Genomic DNA, 19,090 nt, shown 5'->3' with positions numbered 1-19,090 from the left:
CTGAGAGACTCTTATCTCCAATTAAGCACAAAAAAAACGGAAGTGGTACTATGGCACAGTAGAGTACTAGCCTTGAACTGACGAGCTCAGAAACAGTACCCAGGCCCAGAGTTCAAGTTCCATGATGGACCAAAATTAAAAAAGAAAGAATTACACCAAAAAGTCTACCTTACATATTATAAGTATAACCCATCTGTACATCATTTTGACAATAAAATTAATTTTTTTTAAGGAGGGAAAAAAATCCAAATTTTTACAGCTGTAAAATCTCTCTGGACTGACACCTACTCAGCGCTTCTCAACCTCTACCACAACCCACAGAACAACCCACCCACCATCTTCAGCAGGAGAGAAACTCCTCATGATCTCTAAATAAGCATGTGTTCTTTATGGTAACCAGGTAAGATGCGAAAGCCTCCAGTCCCCACAAGCCATTTTCTCTTCATTGTCCTTATTGCTACTTAACTACCTTACACTGGAGCATTTTTTTATTTAGTAACTTGTGCGGCAGTTGTATTGATACTGGGGCTTGAACATGTGCTGCTCTTTGTAGTAATCAGACCAGATAGAATAACTTTTGCTACCCACAAGCAAACTTCCACTTCATTGTCCAGACTATTTTCACTGCCTTACACTGGAGTATTTTGTTTTATTCTACTTAATTTTACTTTGTGGCAATAGTAGGGCTTGAGCTTAAGGCCTTGATCTCCTACTTAGTTTTTTGTTTTTTTGCTCAAAGCTGGTACTCTACCACTTGAACCACAACAGATTGTTACAGGCATGGTATTACACACTGAAAGACAACCTTGCTTAATTTGATGGAAACCATAAACCTTTATGTCAGGCAAAACCCCCACCACCTGGACCAAGACATTCTAATTTAATGACTCTACAATATTCGTTCCCACATTGTACTACATCATTTGATAACATTATTATAAAATGGCAGCCTCAAACAGCTTTCGTTTCTAATATGCATGTGCATTTACTTGTTTCACTAAGGTACTTACACACACACATACACACACACACACACACACACACAATCAAGGTCCTTAATATGAGTAAAATAGCATATTATTTGCCATAGGAAATTCAAAGTTAATCTTTCCTAATCCCTTTTTACCAAAGTATCTGACATATACCCACAAATAAACAACTAGTCAAAGTAGTATAAAGATGGGAATTGGACAGTAGAAGGGTACTGCTCTGTAAGTACCAACCCTTTGTTCCAAGACTACATTTTAAGTATCTTTATCCACTCAACCCCAACAAAAGTTACCTGCAGCTCTCCAAAACATGTTCTATATCTTCTCCTCTGTTTATAATGTTCATTAAATCACAAACCCTGTCCCCCACCAATCTTTGACTACCAAGTTATATCACACCTCTTCTGTTTTCAAGTAGCCTTCAAAGATTTCTCTTTATATACAAGTTATATTAGGATTGAAGGAGAATGGGAGTGAGTGAGTGAGTGAGAGACAGAGAAGACAAACACATATTCCTTTGTAAGTGGTAGGAATTTACTGGGCACTGGTGACTCTTGGTTGTAATCCCAGCTATTCAAAAGGCTGAGATCTGAAGTTCGCTACTGAAAGCTAGCCCAGGTAGGAAAATCAGTGATTAACCATCATTTTAACCAAATTACCAGCAAAGCAGGAAGGGGAGTGTAGCTTAAGTGGTCAAGCATCAGGCTTGAGCAAAAAGGCCCTGCAAGAGCACAAGGTCCTAGGTTCAAGTCTCAGAACTAGCATAAAAAATAATTGCATTTGAGATTTTACATGTTATTTTCTTTTTTATAACAAGGTATTATTTAATCACATCTTATGGACTGAAATCATATTTGTCCATTCTCTATAATCAGTGTACTCTTTATTATATGTTCAATTATTTGAATTTCAGCTTTGAGTCTTATGTATTCACTTTCATTTTGCATATCAGTTGCTTTAGGGCAGGGACGTGTCTAACTTTTAACCACCACACTCTCTACCTGTGGCTACCTGGTAAGGTACAGCAGGCACTAAAAGCCTGTAAAAGAGTAAGTCTTCATGACCAAGTCCCACACATACTTTTTTTTTTTTATTTTTTTGGCCAGTCCTGGGGCTTGGACTCAGGGCCTGAGCACTGTTCCTGGCTTCCTTTTGCTCAAGGCTAGCACTCTGCCACATGAGCCACAGCGCCACTTCTGGCCATTTTCTGTGTATGTGGTGCTGGGGAATCGAACCCAGGGCCTCATGTATATGAGGCAGGCACTCTTGCCACTAGGCCATATCCCCAGCCCCCACACATACATTTTAACTAACCAAGCTCACCTTACACAAAACTCACCTTGTTAAGTTCTAGCTATTTTCACACACTCTGTCATGGTGCTACACAAATGGTTGTGTGTCCAGGTTCATTATCTTGGACACTGACTTAGATTAAAATCCACCCCACCACGAAGTCATCCTTCCTTCAATATCATATCATCCTTTGTCATGTATTCTTTTAGGACTATATCTCCATTCATGTTTTCACTTGTGCTTAATCCTTTCATAGGCTATAGGTTTTCTTCCCCAAAGGGGAAATATTCTTAAGGGTAAACCTCAGCTCTTATTTCCTCTGCTTCTCCCAGGACAGCTAGCAGAGTGCTCTCTTTAAATGGTCAGCATTCTGTTCATGCACAATCAATGTGGAAAGACTAGTCACTCCAGTTACAGCAGACAGGCCACCTTTCTCATCTTAACAATTGTTACTTGCCTTATGATTTATTCTGAACAAAAGTACACAGTCTTCTGCACAGGAACATTTGAATATTCTTTTGCTATCAGACATAGTCCATTCGGTGGTCACTAGTGTGACTGCTAAGTCCATGTGTGGTCTTGAGAACACGGGGCTCAAATAAATCCCACATTCTTGCAGCAATTGATATATAGTGATCTCTAAATATAAATTCACATCCTCTAGTCCTACCAGCTCAAAAAATAGAAACTGTCTTTTTTCATAGAAATTACCCAGTGATGACAGGTATTACTAGACCATAGTTAGTATTGGGAAATGTGCCTACCTGTTCTATACCTGAAGTTATGTCCAGGGTCATTATCCCTACCTCCCAAGGAACTACCATCCCAAACAGGAAAGATAGACAGTGAACATTCTTAAAACTAGGTGTTAAGTGTTAGAACTGCTATAAATAATGTGTTAGAACTCTAAAGAGGAAGAACTTAATTTCATCATGAGAAGTGAACTACATTCCACAAATAGATCAAAGACTCAGGAATAAAGGCAATTACAGGTTTAAAATCAAATGAATATACAAAGATGATTCTGGAAAAGACATGAAGATAAGAGCAGATGACAAAAGCCATTCTAATCTCATCCTTGAGAGTAGAAACATTTGATGCAATAAGGGTTTTATCATAGTACAGAAAATGATTTATGCTTTTTTCTATGAGTGTTCAACAAACAAGGTGAACCATGAAGAACATGTAAAACAGTACAACAGAGAAATCGAAATTACCTAAGTAGGAAGGAAAGAAACTGAGTAGGAAGGAGAGATTTTAGGGAGGTAGAATCTGCAATACTATCTTCCCATAGACAGGCTTATGACATAGGTGTAATTAATAACTAATGGCCAGAAAAATATAAACTTCTTATTTATAACAAAATGCAAATTTCATTTAAGGTTTTTTCCTCAGATCAACAATCAGAGGCTTTTGAGAGATTAGATCAAAAGGACAAACAAAACAAGTTCATGGCTTAAAGCTCAAAATAACATACAGAGGGGCTGGGGATATGGCCTAGTGGCAAGAGTGCTTGCCTCGTATACAAGAGGCCCTGGGTTCAATTCCCCAGCACCACATATACAGAAAATGGCCAAGTGGCGCTGTGGCTCAAGTGGCAGAGTGCTAGCCTTGAGCAAAAAGAAGCCAGGGACAGTGCTCAGGCCCTGAGTCCAAGGCCCGCGACTGGCCAAAAAAAAAGAAAAGAAAAGAAAAGAAAAGAACATACAGAAAATAAGAGGATAAAAATGAAGAGATAAACATTTGTCAAGAAAGGAAATATCTCATTCATTTATTCTGTGCTGGAATTAAGAAAATATACTTTGAAGGACAGCTTGGTAGGATATTCTTATAATCGTAGTCCTTGGGAGGCAGAGTGAGTTCCAGAAAAGCCTGGGTTGGACAGTGAGAGTCTGTCTATTCTCAAAACAAATAAAAATATAAGAAACTAATGATTCTTTTAAGTGAGTTAAAAGAATTTCTAGCTGGGGATATGGCCTAGTGGCAAGAGAGCTTGCCTCCCATACATGAAGCCCTAGGTTCAATTCCCCAGCACCACATATACAGAAAATGGCCAGAAGTGGCGCTGTTGCTCAAGTGGCAGAGTGCTAGCCTTGAGCAAAAAGAAGCCAGGGACAGTGCTCAGCCCCTGAGTCCAAGGCCCAGGACTGGCAAAAAAAAAAAGAATTTCTAGAAATTCATTAAGAGAATGATGATAAAAACATAAAATTGTATTCAGAACTTGCAAGTACAGTGAGATATGAGAGGTAAAGAAGTGCATTAGAAAATGATGAACAGATGTATAGGTGGCAAGTTCCTACAACATTTCCAGAGATACTCCAAAAATAATCACAGAGTACCATATATAAAGGCACACAGAAGCTACAAAAACTTTTCCCCAAAAAAAGCTGAAATATGTAGGCAATAAGAGAATAGAAAATATTGGCTGATACCAGTATATCATTGGCAATATAAATGATAGTCCATAGAGAGATCACAGACTATGGCAAATAAATAGCAAAACTAAAAGCTGCCAAAAAGTTGGAAAGTTAAAAAAAAAGAAAAAGAAAAGTTGCTTCTTAAAAGAAAAAAGAAAGAAAATTTTATATAGAAGAACCACTAAACAGAAATTGAGATCTAAAGACAAGTAAAGGAGATCTGGAAAAATGTAATTTCAATCCTCACTGAAGAAAACCACAACGGAAAAAAACAGATATACAAGATGAAATATAAAGAAACGTTTTGTAATAAACACTTATTGAAAGTTCATACTTCTAGAGAAAATAATAAGGCACTTTCTACCAAAGTTTCTACTACAACTTTCTGTAGAGCAAGGCAAAACAGTTCTTGGAGCTTATGAGGGGAAAGAAAAGTCAAATGTGATGACATTTGACTGTAATCCTAGCTTCTTAGAAAGTAGAGGGAAGAAGATCTTGAATTTGAGGCCAGAGCAAAGACAGTGAAGCACATCTTAAAAACAAATGACCAAGGCTATGGCTCGAGTGGTAGAACTTTATCTAACAAGTGAGAGTCCTTGAGTTCAATTCCCAGAACTGAGAGAAAAACAAAAAGGTGGGGGCGGAGGGGGGAGCAGAGGGGAACCAGTCTGTTTTAAATTAGTGTAAAGCACCATCTAACAATAGGGTTCAGGGACCCCACTGTCTTCTAGTTACTAAATTGATTGAGCAACACTCATGAAATACTTACATAAAGGAATCACAAATAAGGTTTAAAACATAAAGTAATCAGTTATACTATCTATAGGCAAATGTTCAAAATTTTACAAACATATAACATCTTACTCTCATGAAATCTCCTGGAAGAATTTACTAGACAATAAACTGCAGTCAACAAAAAGATGGCTAGAATAAACACTGAACAGAGTAGCAGACCAGAATAAACACTGAAACTAATTATAGTACTAAATTCAATCAAGTAACTGATTGTGTTTAGATAATAAAATGTGAATAATGTAGGCTATCACAATATGGAGATAATAAAACTTTCTACAAAAGATGAAAGCTGAAGAACACAGTACTTGGTGCACACCAAAGGAACTCAGTATTCTGTAACTGAAATTATATAAATTTGTTGAATTGCAGAAGTTTAGGTAATTTATTCTAAATTTAGACAAATTATTCACTTAGTATTTATATTAGTATAATCAGCTGCTAGGGGAAATTAAGCATAAATAAGGAGAATAGAAGAACATGAGCTTTTTATTGAGCTTCAGAAAGCAATAACATGTATTTCAAAAAACAAGATTAAAATTGTTCCTACATTTATGACTATACTCACAATTATAATGGACAAATGAACTTTTCTCATGAAAAGCAAATCCAAAGCAAATACAAGGAAAGAAAAATATCTCATAATTTCTAATTACATATATATATACACATAGGAAAATGTAAAATAAGAATACTAACACCAAGCTTTTATATTGTCTTAGAAATGTTTCAAAGCTAAACTTACCTATTGATACTATCTTATATATGCTGTTCTGGGATGACAATCGAGTCAGTAAAATTTGAAAATATAATAGATAAAGATGTGAAGTTAAAATAAAAGAGAGAGGAAAAGAGAAAATGGGGGAGTGGGTGCAGGGAGGGAGGAAAGGAGGCAGGAAAAGAGGAAGCCATGTGACACTTGATTTCAATACCAAAATCAAGTAATGAAAGTATTGAACAAATAAATGGAGTGTGAATAAAGTCATAATATTTAATGTACATATGTCAAAATGGGATTGAGGAAACTAAACAAAACTAGTGAGGATGGAATAGATGAGGGAGGAGCTGATGGGCCTCTGACCATGACATATTCTACACATAAATGGTCATGTTAAGTTGAAAATCCTTTGTACAAACATTTGAAGATAATATTTAAAAAAAGAGAATGTGTCTTAGCAGTAGAGTGCTTGCATGAAAACCTAGATTTGATTCCTCAGCACCACAAAAACAGAAAAAGCCAGGAATGGTGCTGTGGTTCAAGTAGTGGTAGAGTGCTAGCCTTGAGCAAAAGAAGCTCAGGGACAGTGCTCAGGCCCTAAATTCAAGCCCCCCAGATCTGGCAAAGAGAGATTGGGGATGGTGTCATTGAAGAAAGAAGAAAGCATTACAATGGTGAATGGAGCAATTCCTAATAAAAATAGAAATATTATGAATAATGAGATATTATATAATACATTTGTAAATTAAACAATATACTAAGTACTAAGAGAGCCAAATTGTAACATATTATAGACTATTATCCAACTCTCTTAAAGCATGAATCACAGAGGATTTAAATATGAATACAAGAGCATAAGCAAGCTAATAATGTAATGAAATAGATTGCTACATATTTCAATGACTTTTTTTTTTTGCCAGTCCTAGGGCTTGAACTGAGGGCCTGGGCACTGTCCCTGAGCTTCTTTTGCACCAAGCTAGCACTCTATCACTTAAGCCACAGCACTACTCCTGGCTTTTCTGTCTATGTAGTACTGACGGTTTCATGCATGCTAGGCAAGCATACTACCACTAAGCCACATTCCCAGCCATAATTGCTACATATTAAGCTATAAGGTAGAATCAATGAATACACCTTCTCTTTAAGAAACTAGTTTTTTAAGTTGGTTTCACTTGCATGCCCCTCAATGGATGAATGGATCAAGAAAATGTGGCGTATATATATATAAACATATATATGTATAGATACACACATAGTAGAATTTTACTCACCCATTAGAAACAATAATATTGTACCATTTGTAAAGAAATAGAAAGACCTGGAAAATGTTAAGTAAATAAGTCAGGCCCAGAAGGACAAGAACACGTTTTCCCTTATATGTTAAAGCTAGATTTAAATAAATTTTAAGTAAATATGTTGGCTGGTGTGAAAGTATATATAAATGTACTAATTGAAATATGGTAGATTCAAGACAATACAACCAGTTTAATACCTTAGAAACACAAAGTCAAAGTTCAACAAAATCAAACACTAGGAAGCAGGTACTGAGGGTGTGGGTGATGGGTAATGGGAGAGAAGTGGACAAATGAAGAGGAAAAGAGGGAGAGAATGTAGTAAAACAAAATCCAACCTATATCATATAAAATTAAGAAGAGGGAGGAAAAAGGTGAGTTGGGAGAGATAGGTAAGAATGTTGAAAAGGGGTGACATTGACAGAGATATATTGTGCTCATTGCTGCTTTGTTATGGCAATTCCTTGGTGTAATTAGTTAAAGATAATTTTAAAGACCTTTAAAAACTACTAAATAAATAAATCCTCAGTAAGTTCTAATACTGCAAAGAGTACAGCCAATAGTTTCTAGACAAACTATAGTAAAATGAAAATTCACTGGTAAAACCTGGAGTCATGAATCTTCTATTTTCTGGAATTTTTGACTATACTATTTTTGAAAGGTGAAATTACTCATTTTTCATAATAAATGTATTGTGTAAATATTTTCATAATAATAAGTTTAACGAAAATACTTTGTGCTATACTTATTACTCCTAAAAACTCTTCTGATACTGTAATGCATACCCTAAGAACACATATACTAAACAAGAATAAAGATAAATGCATTAACTTCCAAAAGAAAATATCACTAAAGTTGTCAAAGACAAAAGGAAGACAATAATATAAATAAAAGTAGGAATTAAGGCTGGAAACAAGAAAAAATGATACAGCAGATACATATGTCTCTGATTTCTTCCTTGCGAAGAAGATAAAAAGAATAAGTGCTGAAACCAATCAAAATGGATAAAGCAAGGAAATATTAATACGAAAAAATAATAACTAGGATAATAATTAGGATATTTAATAATTAGGATATTTAAAGAATCAGAAGAGTGACTTTGCCTGATTATATACAAATAAAGTCTAATAAAATTGAGTAAGGCATTATCATTTATCCAACTGGTCTTCAGATAGCATAAAATTCAAAAGGACTGTTTGCCATGAAAGACATAAAGAGAAAATTGCCAAGGAATACTGTCCAACAGTGGCATAGTACAAATAATTTCATTTACAAAGAAGTTCTATATAATCTTTAGGGAATAGGTCACTTCAATGCCTTTCAAGCTTCTAAGTAAAGAAAATATGCAATTACAGCCAAAATAAGTAGATGAGGACAGGTCCTTCCATATGTTACATAACTAATATACAATAAAACTGTAGTCATCCAAAGTATTTCTGCATAATTACTGAAAAGCAAGGAGGTATGGAGAAGTGTGTACAGATAACTGATAACAAAATTTTATCAAGAATATGTAAAAGGTTGAAAAATCATGATTATACCCTTTGAGTAAACATGTATTTTTTTGGCCAATCACTGTACACTTAGACCCAGGATTAGAAAACCAAAAAGAAATTCCTAAGCAACCAATTCATAAATACGCTAGAAATAACTGAAAATTTCTTAATAATCCTGTAGTAGTATAAAAAACTTCTTATGCATTTAAGAAATAAACATTTTTATGTAACGTAAGTATATAGTACTAAAAACCAAGATATAAAATTCAAATATATAGCACATTGAGAAAATGTCTATGCAACATATTAAGAAAGAAATAGTAATCAGAATACATAAAGTGTGCAAGCACCATTGTATAAATACAAATGAATATATCAACTTCTCACAAATCAATGCTATCTTACCAATTAAAACCAACAACAGGGCTGATCTCTTACATATTATAAATCATACATAACAAACTTCTGTACAATGTTTTGCTCTTCTCTTCCTTACATCTTTCTAGAAACTGCAACCATCTTCATAAAAGTTATGTATCTCTTTATAAGGAAAACTTCAGGTTAAAAAGTGGATTTCTGTATATTTTATCGGTAGACAAGAATAGAAAAGATAAAGTATTTTCCAACAGATCTCAACTCTCATATTTATATTACCAATCCTAAGTCATACCAGTTTATTTTTAAGCCATTTTCTATTTCAAATTTTTAGATGGAATAAAGAAATACTATTAAAATTACACAATACTTTCAGTCACGATAGGCAGAATATTTGATTTTGAATTTTTCCTCATATTTATTCTTGACAGGAAAACATTGAAAACCAAGTATTTCCTAATATCTGAGACATATTTCTGAGACATTACTAAATTATAACAATTCATAAAAACCTAAGCCTTCAAAGAATCAATAACTCAATAAATAAAAGGAACTAATGAGACATTTCTCAGAAGTACAAAGGCCCAGTAGATACATTAAGAAATGTCCAAATGCTGTGGCCAGGATGAAAATGCAAATCAAAGAACACTGACATTCCATCTCATTCCAGTTAAAAGGGTCATTAGCAAGTCTTTGAACACCAACAAATGCTGGGGAAATTAAAAAAAAGGAACCCCCATTACACTGTTGCTGAAAATGCAAATTAATACAACCACTATGGAAAGCAGTATGGAGATTCCTCCAAAAACTGAAAATGAAACTAATCTATGGTCCAGCAATACCATTCCTTTATCCAAAAAAAATTACAACTCATAATTCAATAAAGGTATGTGGGCATACAACGCTATTCACAATAGCAAAGATATAGAAATATCCCTACAACTGATAACTGATGAACGGATCCGGAAAATATATGGGTGAGTATGTGTGTATACATATATAAGCTTATGCATGTGTGTATATGCACATGTGTGTTTATATGTATGTATGTGCATGTATTCACATGTACAAATATACATGTATATAAATAATCCATAAGGGGCAATAATATTATGTCATTTTCAGGGAAATGAAAGTACTTGGAAAAAATTGTAGTGAATGAAGTAAGCCAAGTTCAGAGAGACCAAGGTCACATGTTTTCTCTCATAAATTATGTGGAAATCAAACCTCAAATATAAATTATATATGAAAAGTTGTGAAGGGCCCTATGTATATAGCTGATCGAATTTAATTAAGCATAATATATGCAGGATAGGTTTTGATGGTGTAACTTTTAAATATTCAACAGCTTAACAGAATGTATGTTAGGTTACTGAAATATGGTGGGACACAAGGGGAGGTTGTGAGAGACAAATTGAGAGAACTGTGTGCAAATATATTCATAATAATCTACATAAGTGAAACTAGAACTGTGAAACTTGAGGAATTCGGTAAAGAGGAGATAGAGGGAGGTTGATAGAGAGGGTGACCTTGAACGAGATGCATTGTACACATAAAACCCCTTTGTAAAACTATTTGAAGATAATAAAAATTACAATGAGCATTGCTGTATTGTGTATTTCCTCACATATACCACCATACTCTGAACACCGGTTACATATGAGATAGATCTTACATCACATACACATGACACAGTTCCTGCCTAAAGTCATGTCAGTAAAGTAGATTACATGAGAGATGTTCAAAATTGATTGAGGAGTTTCTGGGACTTCAAAACCCATTGCAATGAGCGAGGAGATGGTCCTGCTTCTACAAAGAGAACTAACTAACCTGGGAACTGGTGACACAGGCCTGTAATCCTAGCACCTCAGGTGGCTGAGATTTGAGGATCACAGTTTGAAGCTGGCCCAGGCAGGAAAGTCTGTGAGTCTATTATCTCCAATTAACCACCAGAAAACTAGAAATGGCACTGTGGCTCAAAGTGGTAGAGTGCTAGCCTATAGGAAAAAAGAACACAAGAACAGTGCCCAGGCTCCAAGTTCAAGCCCCAAGACCAACAGAGAGAGGGAGGGGGGACTAACGTATAATTGTGAGGCAGTGAGAATTCTGGTATAGGGCAGTAGTATAAGACCTGAGAAACAACAATAATGTGTTTGCATTACACTAAAGAAGTATGTGTAAAATGATGAGATATGGGCTGGGAATATGGCCTAGCGGCAAGAGTGCTTGCCTCCTACACATGAAGCTCTCAGTTCGATTCCTCAGCACCACATATATGGAAAACGGCCAGAAGGGGCACTGTGGCTCAGGTGGCAGAGTGCTAGCCTTGCTAGCGGGAAGAAGCCAGGGACTGTGCTCAGGCCCTGAGTCCAAGGCCCAGGACTGGCCAAAAAAAAAAAAAAAAAAAAATGATGAGATATATAAAATTGGAGAGATTCACTGGAGTCAATCTTTTGTACAACTTGAAAATTAAGCAGAAAATATTATTATTAACTCTGTAAACATGAGGGATCCAGTGCAGATTTTTAAAAGACTATGGGAAGACCAGAATTGCTCTACTGGAAGATGAACCTGATATTCATTAGCTGAACCCACAAAAAAATATTGTGGATATTCTTTAATAGACTTTCATTTTACAGTCAACTCAAATAACACTGCTATTTAATATCCCATTTGCTCAGATACTTTGGCCCTTTTCTAGGTACTGACCCTTGTATTTTTCCATGTAACACACTAGCACACAAGCTACAGTATACAGAGAGCTTTCAGAAATGAGCCAGCATTACCTTGAGGAAGACTAGAGTCATGTCCAATAACCTTCATGCTAAAAACAGCTTAGCCACCACATTAAGAGCCAGAAGTCTATATTTAGGTTCAAGTCTCTTGATCAAAATGATAGGCTCAGAGGCACAAGGCATCTGAAGGAGAAAAATAGCCACATCGTTCCCTGCCTCCTGTGGATTATAATTTCCACTTCGTAATAGTGCAATTGATGATCAAAGATGTTAGAGGTTAATTCACTCAAAACCACAGGCTGACATAATGCTTGGCAAAATTTGGACCCAGAAGGGGAAAGCAGAAGAGAGAAAATAATGGAACACATAATGTTCTCTTAGCTGAATAAAAGACTGGAGGCTTGAGATTAAATAAGCCTACCACATACAAAGAAGGAATGGTTTTGTTTTCTTTTTTATTAAAGCAATTTTAAACATATTATAGTGAAATAGCATAATCCCAACAAGAGAAAAACTACAAAGCTTGCAAAGGGAAGATGTAAGAAACTGTAAATAAATCAAAACAAAATAAAAAATTCAAACACACAGGAATCAGATGGATACTTTTTATCTGCCAAACTGGACACTGGGACACAATGAGCTCATAGCTCCAAAGTCCTGGGAGTGAAATCATTCTGAACCAAGATTTCTATATCAACAAATCACTAAACAAAAATGAAGGTTAAGTGAAGACAGTCGTTAAAAACAGATCCTCACTAAGGGACACCACTTGTGTTTCAGAACTATGAAATCAGTTTATTTGGAATACTACATTCTTCAAATATGTTTCACAGTAATGTCACTACAGTAATCATGCTTAATACAAGAATGGTTTCTGACCTAGAAATTGACACAATGGTAATGTTACATTACCATTTCGTACATCACCTTTCGTACTATACACTAACCAAACAACATTATGGCCAATAAAGGGAAGGATGGAGAGAAGAGGTCAGGTAGGCAGTCAATTAATTACCTTAAACTCCAACAAAAAATTCAAGGCGAAAAACTTCATCCGTTTTTATTTCCCCCTATTCAGACACCGCTAACCTTTGCCACCAGAAAAATGGCCTTTAGGAGTACGTTCTAAAGCAAATTTCCATTCTAGACATCCAGACCACTTGGAGGAAAAAATGAGCCAGAAATAAGATTTGTTTTTCCCCAGCAGTGACAAATAATACACAGGGTAAAGAGGTGTGAGATTACTGAAGTGAACACTAGTAGGGAAGGAGCACCAGAGGACTTCTCCAAAGTTGATGCTTGTCATGGCAATTTCTGAAGTATGTCCAGTCCCAAAGAAAACCTTGCATTTCTTTAGGACCCACCCATTCATTCCCACCTTTGAGAAAAATGGTAGTCATCAAAGCACCCAAGCCCAATGAGACGTTCATTTTTCAACAACTGGTTAATATGTAAACATTATATTTTCTAAAGTTCTCTGTTGGTAACAGCATCTGGACCTACATCTTCTGCTTCGTACCATATGCAAGATTTTCTTCTGTGTGTTATTTGAATGTTTAACAGTTTTATAAAGATGATAAAATGAATGATGCCCAGCCAAGGCTGGGCAAGAAATGCAGAAATTTGCCAATGTCCCTCATCTTAACAGCAGCATCCTTATGTTCTCTCATTAGACTCTCCTGAGCAGATTGAGTAGAACTACTGAATTAAACAAGGGCCAAAGAATTTCTCTACTCAAATACACAGACCATCTGGTCTGCTAAGCTGTTTCTGCCAGTGGTCACAGCAGAAACTTTGAAAAAGCAAATGTGGACATCATTATAAACTTCTATGTAGGTGGCAAGAGAAAAGTATTCTTAAGTGCAATTGTGAGAAATTATGCATTTTTTGACCTCAAGTTCAAATATTGATGAGGTGTGACTACATGAAAATGATACTGATTTAACAAATATACCAGAACATAAAAAATGCAGCAAATGAGTAAAATTCATCACAATGATTGTCTCAGAAGTTATTCAGATAGATCTCGCCATGTGAGTGGCATTCCAAATTGCTTTTAATTCATCTATATTTTTATTTTTGGCTGTAATTTTCAACTCAGCAGTTTATTAACAAAATAAGAGCCATTATTTTCTGGCAGAAGTAGGGAAAAGTTGCAAGCTATTTTTAGTAAGACAATTCTACAATCGATACAGTAATTCTGAATGCTCAGCTTGCTGCAAGAAAGATTATTTTTAAGGAAAAAGGTGGCTTCTGTTCATACCCCTAAGTTATCTTTACTAGAATTCCTAATTTGGGGAAAAAATCATTCCAGAAATTTCTTTCAGGCAGCATTCAGTTAGTTGCAGTATTGGCTGTTCACACAATTACACGTCAAAACTGAAAGGGGAGTATTTGATTTTCTATATGATGAATATGTATATCAGAGTGCAGAGAGATCTCCTGTCATCAGCAAATAGATTTAGAGGTACTTTATAGGTGGTAAAATGCAAGATTATTATTCTACTGTTATTTATATGTGTTTACAATTAGACTTTTTTTTTTACCAGAAACCAAATTACTGGGATGTATTTAGTTCAAACTCTAAGTATGACACTTGTTTTTTTGAGAAAATAGGATTCCAGTTAAAATTCAGTTCCACAGAAAATGTCACAAAGTTTTAGCAATCTTATATCTTTATTCTAACAATGTTCCTGTCTCATTTGTTTTTTTAACACTACAACCAAGTACTATTTCTAGGCACGAGTGGATCCTGTTTGTAATCCTAGCTACTTGGCAGTCTGATACTGGAAGAACCATGTTTTGAGGCTATCTTAGGCAGAAAAGTTTATAGGACCGTATCTCAAAAATAATTAGCAAAAAACAGAGCTGAGGTGTATAGGTCAAATGGTAGACTGCCAAATTCTCAGGTATAAGGCTCTGAGTTCAAACCTTAGTAATCACAAAATGAACCACAAACTGTGGTTTATAAACAAAAATTTTATCTCAGTCTGAAGGCTGGAACTCCAAAATCAAGGTGCTACCCATCAAGTTCTGGGAAAAGCACTAATCTGTTTACAATCAAAATTCTACTGTGTCTTCATGTGGCAGAAAGAGACTCCTAGAGTCCCTTTATAATGTGGGCACTTACCCCATTCTTTAGAACTTTAAACTTCTTTGAGTTAATCCCTCCTGAACGTTTCACCTTCTATTTATACATATTCTATTTATACATATTGGAAGATGGAAGTTTCAACAACTGAATTTAGGAGACTGGATTTAGTCTATAACATTCCTTTTCACAAGCAATATTTCTATTTCTTCTTGAGAATACCAGGTGTACCATCATGTGATAATCTCAGAGCCTCATTACTTCCTTCATATATTTCTCAGCTTCTCCTAGTTCAAGGCTCAGTTTAATCCCCAGAATTGGAACAGCTGTCAACTCTTTCCAAAAGAAATTAAGACTAGTCATCAATGGTGACTTCCCATTGGGAAGCTTCAAGGTTTGCTTTTCCTAGAATTACTGAGAAGTAACAATATCACTTAAATCAATATAATTAGCCAGTGTCAACTTTGTATGAGAATTCACTTATTTGGATATAACAGTACTGTTATGAATGAATAAGCAAATCACATAACTTTATGATTCAATCATGTAAAGCAATTTCAAAAGTATACAAAAATGCTAACAACATTCAATTATATTCTTCATTGTTTCAAGAGAAAGTATCAACACCACAATTTTTATTTCAAGAGCTCTAAATATTTAACAATACTGGTCCTACTCTCCCAATCCATATTTGTAAAATTGTCACTTGACTTATTTTGGAAACAACTAAATTGTATGTGTAATGACATTCCAACATTTGTTGTAATCATATATCAATTATGTAGTTTGTTGGCACAGCAAAATTATTTGGTCTAATGAATTTCTATCAACCCTAAGAAATTGCTTTTTGTAGCATTATTAGGCTCATTGGAGATAATAATGCAGAGAATTTCTCAGTGTATTTAATTAAGGGTTCCTCTCAAACCCAGAACTTAGATAAACTGGCAGTTGAAAGTTCTGTTTCACCATGAATCTTTTTGGCAAAATTTAAAGATTTTCTAAGACTAGTGATAAAGGAGGAGCACATGGAAATACCACATAGCATTTGTTCCTAATTATCACCATACATTGAAGGACCTCCTACCATAATCAGAGAATTTTTTACAAAATGTGTTAGAAAAGTGTTAAAAACCTGCAAAACCAAGAATGAAAAACACTATTCTCCTTGAGTCTTCTCAACAAATTGTACTTAATTAAGAAACACAGGCCTAGGGTGCTATACAAGTCCTTATTGGTTCAATAAAGGAGGGTGGCCAGTCTACAGTCCCAACTTCTTGGGATGCTGAGACTAGAGGACTGGGAGTAGCTGAGTGACATAACAAGATCCTGTCTCCAAAAATAAATAGATGAATAAAAATAAATAAGCAAAAATTGGTCAAGAACAAAGGCTTCTCTGCTCAGCTCAAAGTATATTCTATCACACTGGTCTGTTATTTGTAATTCTCAGAGAACAAGAGAAACCTAGCCAAGGCTGCCAGGCTGCAAAGGCCTCAAGGCAGTTTACCTTGCTATCTTTCCCTGGAAGTATTCCCTGAACCTACTGCATTCTCCAGTGCAGTACCTGTTGTTCAGGGAATCAACACCCTCAGCAAGTTGGGCCCACAGACTCCATCCTAGGCTGCTCACCTCAGTGCCACATTTGGGACCCAAACATGAATAAGCCATCTCTGACTTGAAGGCCTACCTATTAGGGACCACAAGCTGACTACAAGTACATGGCTAGTAACAGCCACTAGCCACACTGTGTTCATACAGGCTTTTATTTATGGACTCTGCATCTCTATGCATGGCAACCTGCTCATAATCAGAAACTAAAAGAATTGAATCATCAGTCAAGAGACTAGGGGAAGACTAACGCCCCTCTCTTGGCTTACTTTGTATGGAATAGAACATTGGATTATATCGATGACCTTTTTCTACATCTTATAAGAGTCTTTAATGTATATGAGTTGTTCTAAATAGCCACTTCCATTGTCTTTGTTTCCTGTTGTTCTGCTTCCTTCACTGCATTTCAGTTCTTGGTGCTCTTATCTCATTGATCTGCTTGCTATTCTCTATATTTTAAATTTTCTCCAAGATGAGCCTTGGAGAAATTGTTTTAAATATGTGATTAAAAGTATGTGAGACCAAACCCTAAATTAAAAATGAATGTAAACCACTTAAGTTATATAGTAGTTCTTCTTATCAGAAGGAATAAATCTCAAGACCCCCAATGGATGCCTGAAATTGCAGGCAATACAAAATCGTATATATACTACTTTTTACTACCTATGATATAAGCATATAAATGAGGTATGAGTCCAAAAATAACCTTACACTCCTGTCTTTTCCTTGTGACAATGTAAAATGATGCAAGGCCTATTGATGAGATAAGCAAAGTGAATCACATAAGCATCATATGAGAGTGAGTTGAACTATAATACTTGAACAGGCAAGCTGCTATTCTACATGTCTGCTAAGTCACTAATGAGTCAGGCAGTCAATATAGCATTCATCCACTGGGCAGAGATTTGGTTCACATCTATCTAAGTAAAGACAATGTCAGATTTCATCACACTACATTGAATAGCATGTAATCTAAAATGAGCGGTCTATCTTGGGAATCTTCCACTTAGAATTTTGAAATCAAAGTTGAAGGTAGTTAAGTGAAAAGTCAGAAAATAAAATTTGGGGTAAAGAAGGATTACTGTATAGTGGTTTATAGTTTTAACATACAATAAGAAATTGCTAGGGTAGTAAAAGGCAAGGTAAACAGAGTGTACCTATAATATGTATCTGTAGCTGTTAGTATTTACATAATAAATGGCCTCTGAGAGAAGAACTATGGACACAATGAGGTGATTCCCCCAATAAGCCTAGTGACTTCTACACTATCATGAATTGCTGGCCATAGTAATTATCTCTACCAGAGAAATAAAGAGAATATAGGAATCAACAGAGAAACAAACTATAAAGATGACAGAAGATAACTTCAATGAAACGATGAAACAATCTCTTCAAAGATATGGCAGAAATTACTTCAGGAAACTACAAAATATTTAAAGAATACCTAGAAATAAAAGAGTTTTGTTGGATATTAAAGATATAATTGCTGAAACAAAAGCATTTTTCAAAGTGAAAACAAAAATTGAGACTATATAATCCACACAATAAAAAGAGAAGACAAAATACAATATAAAAAGAAGGAAATGATAAGGAAAATATATCAATTCAAGAGGATCAACATTTGAGACTCCAAACAGAGACAAAAAACAGAGTTTTAAAAAATACAAGAAAGATAAACAAGAATAGTCTCCAAATTAAAAATGTTACTAAGTGCCATGAACCAACTATATATATATTTTTTAAGTCCCACACAAAGACATAGAACATGAGCGATAAAGACATGACCCTTACAAAGAGGGAACTCTTAAATTAAAATGTGTGAAATTGTGAGACCTAGGAAATAAAGAATCCCAAACTGGAAAGAGAAAAAAAGAGCTCCTAGAACATAAGTAAAGCAAAATCCCAAAGTGAGATTCACCCTTTGACAGTTCTCAGAAGCTATTCTTCCTAAACAGGAATAGAACAGAAGCAAAATGGAATTTCCAGGAAGGCTGCCTAGTGGGAAGGCACTAGGACTATCGCCACATGACTTCCAAGACTGTGTTAAGTGTATTTAGCCACTTTCTTGGGGGGCTTGACAAATGTCTGATTGGAAATTCAATAAAATGAAGCAAATAAAATGCCAAGTTAACTATTAACTTCCACAAAAACAAAGTTTCCACATAAAAATTCAAATAAAAATCATACTAACTGGACTGGGAATATGGCCTAGTGGCAAGAGTGCTTGCCTTGTATACACGAAACCCTGGATTCGATTCCTCAGCACCACATATATAGAAAATGGCCA

At 35.3% G+C, this 19,090-nt stretch overlaps 1 protein-coding gene across 2 annotated transcripts in view; it reads right to left on the bottom strand.

Moving 5' to 3' along the window:
- Grb14 (growth factor receptor bound protein 14) overlaps positions 1-19,090 on the bottom strand; it is a 119,612-nt gene that overhangs the window by 68,234 nt on the left and 32,288 nt on the right. The gene's annotated exons all lie outside the window — the stretch shown is intronic.

The sequence above is a fragment of the Perognathus longimembris genome, chromosome 4, assembly GCF_023159225.1.
Source record: "Perognathus longimembris pacificus isolate PPM17 chromosome 4, ASM2315922v1, whole genome shotgun sequence".
Taxonomy (NCBI): Eukaryota; Metazoa; Chordata; class Mammalia; order Rodentia; family Heteromyidae; genus Perognathus; species Perognathus longimembris.
The sequence above is the reverse complement of the archived record's forward strand: the minus strand, read 5'-3'. Positions and strand labels throughout refer to the sequence as shown.